The sequence below is a fragment of the Pezoporus wallicus genome, unplaced genomic scaffold, assembly GCF_028554395.1.
Source record: "Pezoporus wallicus isolate ANWC-B61680 ecotype Strahan unplaced genomic scaffold, APGP_CSIRO_Pwel_v1 contig_5552, whole genome shotgun sequence".
Taxonomy (NCBI): Eukaryota; Metazoa; Chordata; class Aves; order Psittaciformes; family Psittacidae; genus Pezoporus; species Pezoporus wallicus.
Genome location: NW_026640754.1, coordinates 4415248 through 4428237, shown reverse-complemented (window position 1 = coordinate 4428237; position 12990 = coordinate 4415248). Strand labels below are relative to the sequence as shown.

Genomic DNA, 12990 nt, shown 5'->3' with positions numbered 1-12990 from the left:
TGTGAATTTTGTGACCACAAGATGGCACCTATTATCACCATCTGGAAAATACACAGTTTTACAGAGGTAACAATCACATTCTCCACAGCCACTGAAAATAAGATTCAATTTTTTTTTTAATTTTTGGTGAATATATTTCTATGTAAGAGGAACAAGCACTGTCTAGTACAGATGAGCAGGGGGAGGTACAGAAATTAAGTCACTAAAACAGTATACAAAGAAGAGCTTAAGCACGCATCACTTAGGAGTAGTCTAAGTATACTCGTGTTTCCTCAGAATGTATATAAGGAGCAAATGAGGAAAGGGCCTCTTGAGACCCTCGCTTGCATTCTATTTTTATTACCTGTTAATTTCTCCAGATGAGAAACATCAGTATGGAAAAGCAGATAAAATGCTGAAATGAGGGGCTCTTAAATTCAATGTTTCCCAAAGTTCCAACGTTTACTATGTTATTACAATGAAACACTTCAAGAATGACAAATACCCATTGTTGAATTGTGACTTAAAACATCAGTCGAGATTGTTGGATGGAACCTTAGTCAAGGTCATGTTTTAAACCATTACTATTATCAGTCTTGGTTAAATGTAAGATCAGGAGGCAAAGAATGAAAAAGCTTTAAAAAGCAGCTCTGGTGGAAGCAATAAAGTACAACCCTCATAATAATGGTCCGCCTATCTCCCATGAATTAAGGGGAATACCTAGGCTCACCAGGGAGCTAGCTCACTTTCAGGCTCTCACCTTTAAGCTTCAGGTATATCGCCCAACTGGGCAGACTTTAGAAAGTTTATAGATGCTCCTGTCATTTACGCCACAAAAGACCATATATCCCCTATTCTGCAAATTCTGGAAGACTCCTTAGAGAATCACCTGTATGTGTTGCTGGGTGGAGCCTCTAAAGGGATTGGCCAATTGTCCTTTCAAAGCTTCAACAGCCTCTGCAGTCCTAATGGCCCTTTTAGCCCATGTAAGTCATATTCAGAAACACAGGGGCCTATGAACACCCTTTTAAATATGAACAAACACAAAACCAAAGCAACAATCAGCCTGGAGAAGGCTCTGGAGAGACCTTAGAGCAGCTTCCAGTACCTACAGGCAGCCTACAAGGAATATGGAGAGGGACTTTTACAACAGCATGTAGGGCTAGGACAAGGAGAAATGGCTTTAAACCATTCCTCCATGTCCCATGAGGACAGATTTAGATTAGATATTAGGAAGAAATTCTTTACTGTGAGAGTTGTGAGGCACTGGCACAGGTTGCCCAGAGAAGTTGTGGATGCCCCATCCCTCCAAGTGTTCAAGGTCAGGCTGGATGGGCCTTTGAGCAACCTGGTCTAGTCTGTGGCAGGGGGGTCGGAACTAGTTGATCTTTAAAGTCCCTTCCAACCCAAACAATTTTATGATTCTATGAAAAATACAAGTAGGTCATAAGAGCTTTACATCCAAAGAAGAGGAAGTCTCCGAATTAGTTGTTCTCTTCTTTTCTCTGGTCTCTATTCTACACAAGGATTATCTAGGCTGAGAAAATACAAAGGAACAACATACACACTACAAAAGAAACCCAACCAACTACCACCACCACCAAGCAAACAAGCAAAGAGAAAAAAAAAGCAGCGGAAGAGCTTGAAGCATTCCAAAAGCCAAGTCCAAAGTTTTGGAAACTGTGTTTTAAAATACGAATTATTTTACAAACCCATTCTTAAGCTAATGTCCAGTGACTAGTTTTCATCACTTCATTTTAGTCTTCAAATAGCTCCTCTGAAGAATTTAACTTTGTGGGACTCTCTCCGTTAAGAACTCCAGTGACCACTTTCTGTCCAAGAAAGAGAGATTAACTATTTTTTCAAAGAAGCAAAACTGTTCACAATGCATTCTATGCTCTATCTTGAGGACCTGAAAACAGACAGAAGCAGGGGTACAAAAAAAATTTACCATTGCTATTTCTGTTACATTCATTCCATCCCATAGTTGTTTCTATGAATGTTGCATAGGAATTGCAACCACACAGTTTTTAAACACATATAGGTCCAAATGCAAATACTAGATGCTTTTTGTATATGTTACATAGTAAGAATGAACAAGTGTAAATATTCACATTAACACACTAAAACAAGTTTCTGAAAAATTGTTTTTAACAACTGCAAGGGAGAAACTTCAGCAAGGCATCAAAGTTATGTGACCTTAAATTATGTTGTGCCATAAGTCACGCTGAACTGTATTTTAAAATGCCAGTTTCCCTAATATGTTGTGAAAACTCCCCCAGAAACCCCAGAGTTTCACAAGCATAACATGCATTGCTTTCTGTTGTGTCATCTCAGTGAAATGCTTTCAAATTAATTCAGTATTCTGTTGTGCTGCAGGGGATGCACAAACCCCAGGATCTACAGTTACTGCTTTTGTGATTTCCACACAAAACCACACGGTCCAAGAGATTCGGTGGATGGTTATTTTTCAAAACTACAGCCCCACCTTGGGAACCGCTGGTGCAGGGCACGGGGTTACAACTGTCATCCTGAGCAAACTGCAGAGATGCAACCACAGCGATGGTTTCACACGCTCAAGGCAAGCCGTTCACAACAATCATTTCTGTGGACTTAATTCCCACTAACCAAATCCAATCAAAACACTTCATTAAACTCTCTTCGAGCATTACTTGGACACGTCCCTCACTGCCTGGTAAGTCTGGGGCAGCGCGCACAACACAGGAACTTGCTTCCGATACCAATGACTATGATGCCAACGAGGACTGGTGCCCCAAAAGAAAATCTCCCAACTGTTTTCCGATGCCCCCGAGAGGTAAAGAGGGCAGGCACCGCACTCAAGTGCGGCAGAAAACACATCTCACGGCAGCATTACTAAACTCCGGCAGTTCCACACCAGCAAAAGCCCTCCAAATATAGCACACATGACATGCTCTAGAGACACCTACATACGTGCCGCTGAGGCAGGAACCCAAGTAGAAAGACAGCACGTTAAGAAACTGTAAGAATATAAATTATATAATGACTAAAAATAACAGATGTGTACACATAAAACACAAACCACGTCTCCCATCTTGTTTGCTCTACCTCTCCGTCCCGCCCTCCCAATGGCCACCCACCCTCTCTCAGGACACCTTCCGTGAGGAGGAGAAGGAGGAACCCGCGACCCCCGAAATGGAGCACTGGAGGCCCATAAACCCCGCCAGGCCGGGCCTGGCCGGCAGCCCGAAACAAGCACCAGCCGCCACCTCCCTCCCCCGCGGCTTTGTTGTGGTAACCGCGCAGGCGGCTGGGGCTGATACTCACACGCACAGAAGGAGAGAGAAAGAACACGACCAGATGAATGCGCGCAGCTCCGCGGCGGCCAGCTAGATAGCCGGCCTCCTGCCGTCGCCGGGAGAGGAAAGGCGGTGCCTGAGAGGGGCGGGAACAGAGATGGGGGAAGTCCCGGCACCCCCTTCCTGCCTCTCTCCAGTAGCGACTCTCTATTTCCTTCCCACCCCTCTAGGCTCCGCAGGACTGGAGGAGAAAGCGGGGGTTCTTGCTGAGGCGATGGGGTTTCATGTGGAAGTGATAGTGCCTCAAGATGAGGTGCAGAGCGCTAGGTTGAGGTGATGGGACTACATGCTGAGGTGACAGTGCCCCAAGTTGACCTGGTGGGGCTCCAGCTTGAGGTGGTGGGGGGCTCTGGGTTGAGACGAAGTGACCAGGTTGAGGCAATGGGGCTCTTGCTTGAGATGATAGGGCCACGTGCTGAGGTGCTGGAGCCTCAGATTGAGATAACAGTGCCCCAGGCTAAGGTGTTAGCACTCCAGTTTGAGGTGATGGCATCCCAGGTTGAGGCAATGAGGGCTGGTGCTGTGGTTATTTTTTTCCATGTTAGGGTTACAGGGCCCTAGATTGAGGTGATGGTGCCCTAGGCTGGGATGAGGGCACTCATGGTTGATGTGCCGGCAGCCCATACGGAGGGGACAGCAATCCAGGATGAGGGGATGGTATCCCACTGTGAGATGGTGATGTCCCATATTAAGGCAACAGCACCTCAGGCCAAGGCGATGGCCCCCATGTTGTAGTGCCAGGGCTGCAGCAACGAGCAACATATCCTGAGGAAATGGATGAAGCAAACTGATCTGGAGGGCTTTTAGGGACAACTGACCCAAATCATCGAGGTTGGATCAGGACTCTTCTCTGAGTGGAGCTGATCTCAGCATCTTTGAATCTCAGTACAATTATTGTAGAAACATGGATGAAGTCTTCAGGTAGAGTTTCACTACTTTTTCTGCTTACTAGGTAAATGATGACTACTTACTAGTGATCTACCAGGAAGTGGCAATGTCCTGTGTAAGGGTGGGTAGGTTCCAGCTCTTCTGAAGGGGTCAGCTGCGGTACCAGACCTTGACATTTCTTTAATAATTAGTGTTACTTTTTAACAAACTAGAAAGAATTACATGAAAAGAAAGACTTCCAGATTGCTGATCCATGCATTCAAAACTATAAATTCTACTTCATTTTGAGCCCATTGTTCATCGTGAAAAAGATCTAATAACACGATCCCGTTTTTTTCTGAGCATGCTGACTTTTGAGTTGAATCAGGGCTATGCAGGCAAGATAACTTGTATATATAGCCATATTTCACTTGGTACATACACACATATGTATATGTGCATATGTGCCTCTTTGTGTATGTGTATACATATGTGTATATACATACGCTCAGCATTTTGTAGCATGTGTATATATATATACATGTTTATACACATGTATATATACATACACAAAGAGGAACATATGTACATATGTGTATATACATATATCTATAAACACATGCTACAAAATGCTGAGCGTTTGCTGACCTCACAATGTGAGGTCTTGGATAGCTCACACTGGGCATTAAATGCGTGATTTTCCCCTGTGTGTCAGGTTCCTGTCTACAAATAGGCAAAATACAACACTGTTATCTCATAAAGCAAAAACCAAATTTGGTTAATATTAGTGTAACTTACATATCTTGTAGAAATGTGGCCAACAAAAATGAGCAATAACCTTCTTCAAGCAGTTCAACTGATTTTCAGTAAATGAAGAATGAGGCCTAATGGAAAAACATAGTATATGATCATGTAAAGTCTATATTGAAATGTCTACAGAAAAGAAAAATCTGTGTAAGTACAAATTTTGCAGTTGCAATATATAGACATTGAGGTACAGTTTTATCAGACAAACTATGTCTGCTTTTACAGACAGATTGTTCATATGTTTTCCACTGAAATGTGCCTGCATTTTACATTTTCAATCAAGTCCGAAGCATCTACTGTAGCAGAGAAAGTTTTAAAAGGCAAAAAAGATTGAAAATATTCAGCTCCTTCTTTCTGCAAGCCTTTAAGAAATAAACAGAGTAATTTTCTTGAGTTTCTTGAATAGCATCAAGTAAGATTTAAGATACTGAGAAGTATAACAATCTCCTTTTCTCTTGCTCTGGTAGCTAGGTTTCATGAAATCAGCAGCATCCATTACCCAGTAAATGTGTTTCTTCTCTTTCCTATGATTGTTTCTAACTGTGTTAGTTATCATGCTTCTGTGCCATCGGGTTTAAAAGTTCATGAGCATTTCTGGGGTTTGTGCCCAAAAGGCTTTTAGAAATTTCTGTAAACTCTTAACATGACTGTAACTATAATGCAGCATCACAGCAGTTATAAAAAAGTATGCAATTAATTCAAAGTTTTAAGTGTACTAAAAATATAAACAAAGTATGCACTTTACATGCCTTTTTTTTTGCCTATAAGGTAGATTTCTGTTTTAACTGAGAAGTAACAAATTGCTAACCTTTATAGCAATGTGATTGAAAACAGAAAGGCTCACAAAACAGAAAGTAAATGTGAAAAAGCTTTCAAGCAAGTATTTATTTTAAGCTTGCCTAAACATTTTAAAGGCACAAATTTACAGAAGTTTTTTGCAGTGCTGCAAAGGTGAAAGTTGCAAGATTATCATCAAAGATGTAAAAGTGTATTCAGATCATTGGGCTTTGTCTAGGGTATGTTATAAACAGGTAAATTATACTCCTGGCTCAAAGCAAAAAAGCAAAGATGCAGACTTTTCCCCCAGATCAGACATAATTTCTGTTCTAAACCAAGATTAAAGTAGTATTCTCTTTGTAGGAAAGATACTTGCAGTACTGCTTGAATAAAATAGAGTTTGAATCTCTTACCTCATAAACTAGTTCCATGAACGAGTAAATAGTCACAGGAAGAGAATAAAATAACCCCAGTTCAGAAAGTTGACCTCTAAAGTCCTTTTGTCTTGTACAGAAAAGTAATTTTTAAAGTACAAAAGGGGAAGTTCAAATAACACTGAGTAAACTTGAAAATTACCATTGACTTCAGTGGAGCTAGGATGTCATGTAGAATATTAGAAATTGTACCTCAGGTCAAAAAGCCATAGAATCTTATTAAAAACTAAACGAAAAAAAACACAATCAAATCTTCCTCTAGCTCTGTGGATACACATCTGATTCAGGGTATGATGTGTAAATCCTAGCTAAAATTGGTGGGATTACTCATTCAGACAAGAACGGTTTTGTGCGTAAGCACTGCAGGACTACACTGTTATTGCAGGTAGGTTTATTTTTTTATCTTCCTCTCCACTTCTGAGAATTAATACTCTAATACGAAAATAATCTCTGTTTACACAGTACTAACAACATTACATACTCTGCTTCAGGTTAATTTAAAAATTCAATTCCCTTAAGTAGTTTTGACAGAGGCCCAGGCAGTTTCCTGAATGCATTTGCGGTAGGAGGCCTCTACATGCTCTGTCTGGTTTCTTGTGTGGATCTTTATTAAGATCCCAGAATAGAACTTGAAGTGAGGCCAAAGCCCTGTATTTTCTGAAATCTTTGAGGAATAAAGTGTGTGCTAGGAGATGGATCTTTACTTTTTGTTCTGTACCTGATGAGAATAAAATAACTTTATAGGAAACCTGGCATGTTGGGCCTTATCCAAAAGCTTTCAGATTCCACAGAATCTTTCTGTTGGAGGTAATGGTCGAACATGTTGAAAGAACCTTGGTCCCCAAGCCCTTTGGCAAAACAGCAGGATGTTTTGGTGCATGGTAGTTCGCACGGGAAGGCACTGGCATTGCAATATTTTAACTATTATGATGATTTTCACCTTTAATCACAGAGACTATAATCCATTTTGGACACTCTGGATGGTCTGAGTTGGCTGTTCTTTAAAAGAGAAGATTCAGGGCAATTAAGATCACCAGAGTAGTGGCAATCTGAAAAGTGCTTCCCAGAAGTCTCAAGACCTGTCAGCACTTCTGCAGTGCTTAACTTTCTTAATGGGATATCTGCTCTTAAAATGAAGTCTGTGAGTAAATGCTTGTATATCTACTTTGGCTGGCTTCCTTTAGGGAAGCGTTGCCCTTTACTCCTACTCTGAGGAGATCAAGGCCTCCTTCCCACCTGGCCTGGGGCTGCTAACTTCAATGGAGAGGATCCCTTAAGTGCACTGTGCCCATGGGGAGGTGAACATACATCCCCAGCACAGCTGGAATATTGCGAGGCTTTTGAGGAGTTTGTTGTCAGAATATGCCACAGGCAGTCCCAACTCATCAGACCAGACGAGTGAGGGTAGCAATGGGAGTGCTGGCAGGCTTCCTTTGGGGTAGCGAGGCTGGGTTTTGCAGAACCTCAGTTGTGTCACTTCAATCGCTGTTCTATTAACTTTTCATGTCTGAAATCCAGTTAGTTACGGCCTCCTTTGGCTGATCAAAGGGGTGTGAGCAGAGGGGTGCACACATTCAGGAGGGGGTCCGAGCCTCAGAGATGCCCCTGGCCAAGGTTTTGTCCTGAGCTTAGGCCAGGGCCTCGGTGCTGTGGCCAGACCATCCCCGGCCCCACCGGTCCCACCAAATCGCGGCCCGCTAGCCCCCCAGCTCTGCCAGGCTGTCCATAGCGGAGGGGCGCCCGGCAGCTTTCCGCGGGACTGAGCTCCACACTGCGGACCCCGCGGGGAGGACCTTCCCCTCTTCGTCTCTCCCGAGCGCGGCTGTTTCCCGGCCTGTGCGCGGGGCGGGGATGATACCGCGCCCCGCCATAGCGCTGCCCCCGGGGCGAACAGGCCAGGCCCGCCGTGGGGCGGCACCGGAGGGGCCGGGGACACGTGCGCCCGCCGCACCGCCCCCGCCTCCTCCCCTCCCCCTGCCGGACAGCGATCGGTGCGGCGGGGCCTCCCCGCCTGCCGCCACGGCGCTCGGATCCCGCCGCTCATCGGTCGGCAGCGCTGCCGCTTCAGCCGCCAGAAAGCGGCGGGGCCGCCGAGCACCCGGCTGCCGCCGGGCATGAGCTCCGGCTCCCCCGGCGGCCGCAGCGTTGCCAGTGGCGGCGGCGGGCTGCGGCGGAGGAGGACAGGGGGGGGCCCGGGAGCGGCGACCTTCGCAGGGGGCTGCCGCGGCGGGAGATGCTCTTGCTCCCAGCGGCGCCAGGAGCAGCATGTTCCCCGGTGCCGACAGCGCTAGCAGCACGGCCGGGCAGCCCGAGCCGGCGGGGGCTGTCACCCCCGGTCCGCTGGGTTCGCACGGCCCCAGCGGCGAGGCCGGCCACCGCAGCGCCCCGGCAGCAGCTGCTGTTGCCGCCGGTGGCGGCGAGGAGGAGGCGGCGGAAGACGAGGAGGACGAGGATCCCGGATCGTCCCTCTTCGTGCTGGCAGCCGGGCTGGGGCTGCTGGCAGTGTCTGTCGTCCACCTGGGGCAGGAGCGGGCCGAGGCTGGGGGTGGCGGTCCGCCGTGCCTGGCCCTGCTGCTGCTCCGCCTCGCTCTCTACGCGGGCTGTGCCGCCGTCGCCGCCGCGCTGGGCACCCTGATAGTCCTCGTGTGTCGTGGCCGCCGCCGCCTGCCGCCGCCGGACTTTGCCGCCGCAGCTCCTGTCCTGCGGGCTGTAGGGGTAAGTGGCGAGAGGAGAGGGGAGCCGGGCCGGGGGCGGCCGCGGGCGCTCTCTCTTTACGCTGGCGGGGAGAGGGGAGCGGCGGTTGGCGCGTTCCGCGCTCCACCGCGGAGCGCCGGGCCTCCCGAAAGCCGTGTACCCTTGTCCTCCCGCGGCCGCAGGAGCCTGTCCACTCTGCCGCCCGGCGGGGCTTTAAATGGGGAAAGTTGTGCTGGAGGATAGCAGGAGTGCGGAAAAAAAGGAGACTTTGCTCCGAGAGAGACCTTCAGAATGCGGGATCACTCGTATGGCAATTTGTTGTTCTCTGTGTCTCACATCCCTTTCTGCTCCTTCGGTTGAAGTGCCATTCGTAAAAGAGAGAGACGTACTCTAAGAGCCAGCATAGCATTGTTTAAATGCCTGTTCTGGAGCTGGTTATAGTGCTGTCATAATGTCGTGCAGAAGTGCCAGTGTGATTTCAAACCTTTGCAGACTTCTACACAAAAGATAAATTTGCTTTCTGTATGTCTTCTAAGATGTACTAATTAATGTTCATGAGCTCTTCCTAGCTCACTGCTAAGTAGTTTTTGGTCTTTTTTTTTTTTTTCCTTGGGCAGGACCTGTAGCACAAGGTATTTAAAGATTGACTACAGATGCTGGTCAGAATAACTTTGCTGTCATCCACGCACGTCCCCCGTCCCCCCCCCGTCAAGTCATCCAGGGCTCTGGAGGTGATCCTAGACAGTCCTGAAAAGCTGCAGCTGGAAATGAGGATCCCCCCTGCACTCCCGCTGTGCCACGGGTTGCAGGGATGTGGTGTTTGACACCACAGCTGATGACTCCATCCGGGTGCCCTTGGTCCCTCACCCAGCAAATTGTAGACCTTAACGTGGAATGTTAGCAAGCGAAGTGCTGCAGCCGTAGCCAGTGCCACTGAAGTGCTATTTCACTTTGGTGAGTGTCACACAGGATACCTGAGAGTGCTCTACAAAGGAATAGGAGCATAATTGGTGTGCTGCCTCACCGTTCTGGTGACCCAGTTCATTACACTTGGTATGCATACTCTTCTTGTTAGCAGCAAGTAAATAATGCTGTCACTTCTGTGTTTCTGGGGCTGCGGTTGATGCAAATGTTCTTGCAGAAAGCAAGGGTGCTGGCAGGGCAGAAAACTTGTTAGAAATCACTTGCTGATACAGTTGGCTGTCTTTTCATCTTGCCAATCAAACTGGCTAATGACCTGTAGTAGTGGACCTAGGGAGGGAAGAAGGAGCCTATGTTTGTGAGCAGTGCATCTTTCCAGGCCTGCATTTAATGGGAACTGGCAGGACATTGTCAGTAGTAGGGGGTGTTTGGCTGGGGGTTGGTGACTTTAGTGAATAATACAACTTGCAAAGGTGCATTCAGGATCTGTGTGTGGCAGTGGTTGTGTGTGATAATCATTTTGTCTTCTTGGTAGACTTTTTAAAATACTTTTTCCTTTGAAGACTCAGGATCATACTAATTTATTTGAAGGGAATGAAGAACAAATAGCGTGTATGAGTGTTTGAAGTGAAAAATGAGAAGATGTAATGCACAAAGTCAGCAAGCTGTAAGCAGAAGGTACCTGTTCTGTAGGTAGTGTATTAAGTGGGTACAGCTAGGGATTGTTAAGCAGTTTCTTGGCGTAGGAATGCTGGGGAACAAATATGAATTAAGTGCAATATGCTTTTGTATTTCACCACTCAGTCAAAGGGAAAAAAAAAAAAAGCATCAGTAATAAATTCTTCTTGCCTTCAGGTTTCAAACAATCACAGAATGGTTTGGGTTGGAAGGGACCTTAAAGAACATCTAATCTCAACCCCCCTGCAATAGGTAGGAGCATCCCCTGCTAGACAAGGTTGCTCAAAGACCCCATCCAGCCTGGCCTAGAGCATTGCCAGGTATGGGGCATCCACAGCTTTTTCTGGGCAGCCTGTTCCAGTTGCCCAGAAAAGCTGTGTTCCACCACTCTCATAGTAAAGAATTTTTTTCCAATATCTTACTATAACTTACCCTCTTAATAACTTACCCTCTTTCAGCTTAAAACTGTCCCCCCTTCACCTTTCACTGTAAGCCCTTTTAAAAAGTCCCTCTCCAGATTTCTTGTAAGCCCCCATTATGTACTGGAATCTGCTCTAAGGTTGTCCTTGAGCCTTCTCCAGGCTGAACAATCCCAACTCCCTCAGCCTGTCTTCATAGAAGAGGTACTCCAGCCTTCTAATCATCTTCATGGCCCTCTGGAGGTTTGCAAGGTTAAATATTTCGGTGATAATGCCACAGCTCCAGTGGCATTTTTGTTTAGGTAAGTATAGCAGCACATCTGGATGTGTGTTAATTTACTTCTAGGAGAACATACTGTATACATAATATAAAAAAGAAATAATCTATATGTAAGCTTAATAAGGGAAGTGTCCCTGCTGCTGCAATGAGGAGTAACTTTCAGATTAGTGAAACAGCCAAACAATGAAAATCAGTTAAATTTAGAAAGCCAAGAGTTGAAGAAAAAAAATCAGATTTACTGCTCTGTTTCTCTCTCCCTTTCTGAAAAACATAATACATAAGCCCACTGAACAGGAGTGAAACTTGAACTGTGCAGAGACAAATACGGTCTTACCAGTTACTGTATCCTATGCACTTTCTTTTAGTGGGATGTTCATTCTTTTTGTGGTATGTTATTGCCAGTTTCTCCTCAAGATGTTCTCCTTTTGCCACCATCCATTGGATTTGTATATGTAAATAGTGCCCACCTGCTCTTGCTCTTCTAGTACCTGGTGTTTGGATTTATTAGTTCTGTGGTATGTGTTCATTGTTTCAGAAGGAAATTGAAATCTTGCACTTAAAAGTCACTGCTAAAGCAGCAGCACTTGTTGCAGTCCTTTTCATGGCATTGTTTCTTTACCCTCCTCCTGATTCAGTTGAAATTTTTCTTTCCTGCCTCTTTGCAGTGTTCTCAAAATTTAATCTGGCTGTAGAAAAGGGACTGTCAAGCAAGGAGCAACAAGGTACTTTCTCTTTAGAAGCTGTAATTCCAGGCATCTTATTTGGGTGTCTCATGCCTTCAATTTAGAGTTTTGTTGATTTTGTTTTGATACAAAATGGCTTCAGGGCTGCAAAGCTCCTTGACATACTTTTTCTGAACAATTTTGTGTATGTTTGGCAGGTTTCCCAATTGGTGCTTCAGCAACATGTAGGTGAAGAAAGTAGTAGTGTCTGTATAGGCAGCATGTAGAAGTGTAGGCCATTTGCTAAAATGGTTTTTGAAGTTTCCTCCATGCATTTATCTTTGAAAAATTTGTAGGCAATCTTTTTATTATACATCCCTTTGTATTTACACTGCTTTATTATCATTCAGCTGTCACTCTCCCAGTTTTCATAGAGCCTTGTGAGCCTGCTGTCTTTTCCTTTCTGGCAGCCAGTAGTAGGATGACTGTAAAGCAAGAATTTATTAAGCCTTTCTGCATCTGAAGAACCCTCTGTTGGTCTAGCAATTTAAAATATTTTATTTTATCTTAGGAAAAAGTGTTACGGCTGGTGTCTTACTCTGCATGTGTCGTATGTGCACAAACTTAGGGCAGATGGATTGGTTTTTCCTTCTTTGAGTGAGCTTCACATTGGGGTTAACAGATGAGGAAATACTTAAGTATTCAGTAATAAATATTTACTCTAGTGGGAGTCAGTCTCACCTCTTGGAGAGTGGGAGTACTCTTGATCAACTTCAGAGGGACTTGGATCGAGTTCTTCATGCTGTGCTGAAAAAGGGGAGTTTTTTATAAGTTCTCAATTCTGCAAGCACTTACAATGTGAGTTGTTGATTTCCATGGTCCTCTTAATGCAACGGAGTAACTTGAGTGAGGAAGTGCTGTATTGCAGGTTTGAACTTCAGAAGAACAAGGTGTATGCCTTATTGTTTTGCTTGAACTTGCGGCTCGTGAAACGATCTTTCCAAATGTGAAGCTGTGCTTTGTTCAGAGTACTTTTCATGTAACCCCTTTGGGACTTGAAAGGTGAAGACTTTCTGCTGAAGTCAGGTATCTTAGCAAGAGCATTTGAAATCTGCAAACTGCAAAGCAAGGTGT

General features: G+C 45.4%; 1 protein-coding gene across 1 annotated transcript in view; it reads left to right on the top strand.

The window, feature by feature from the left end:
* The first annotated feature begins 8570 nt into the window (after window positions 1-8570).
* SNX25 (sorting nexin 25) overlaps window positions 8571-12990 on the top strand; it is a 78309-nt gene continuing 73889 nt past the window's right edge. Inside the window, exon 1 of the mRNA XM_057420290.1 lies at window positions 8571-8917. The gene's annotated coding sequence lies outside the window, so the exon portion shown is untranslated. The remainder of the gene's footprint in view (window positions 8918-12990) is intronic.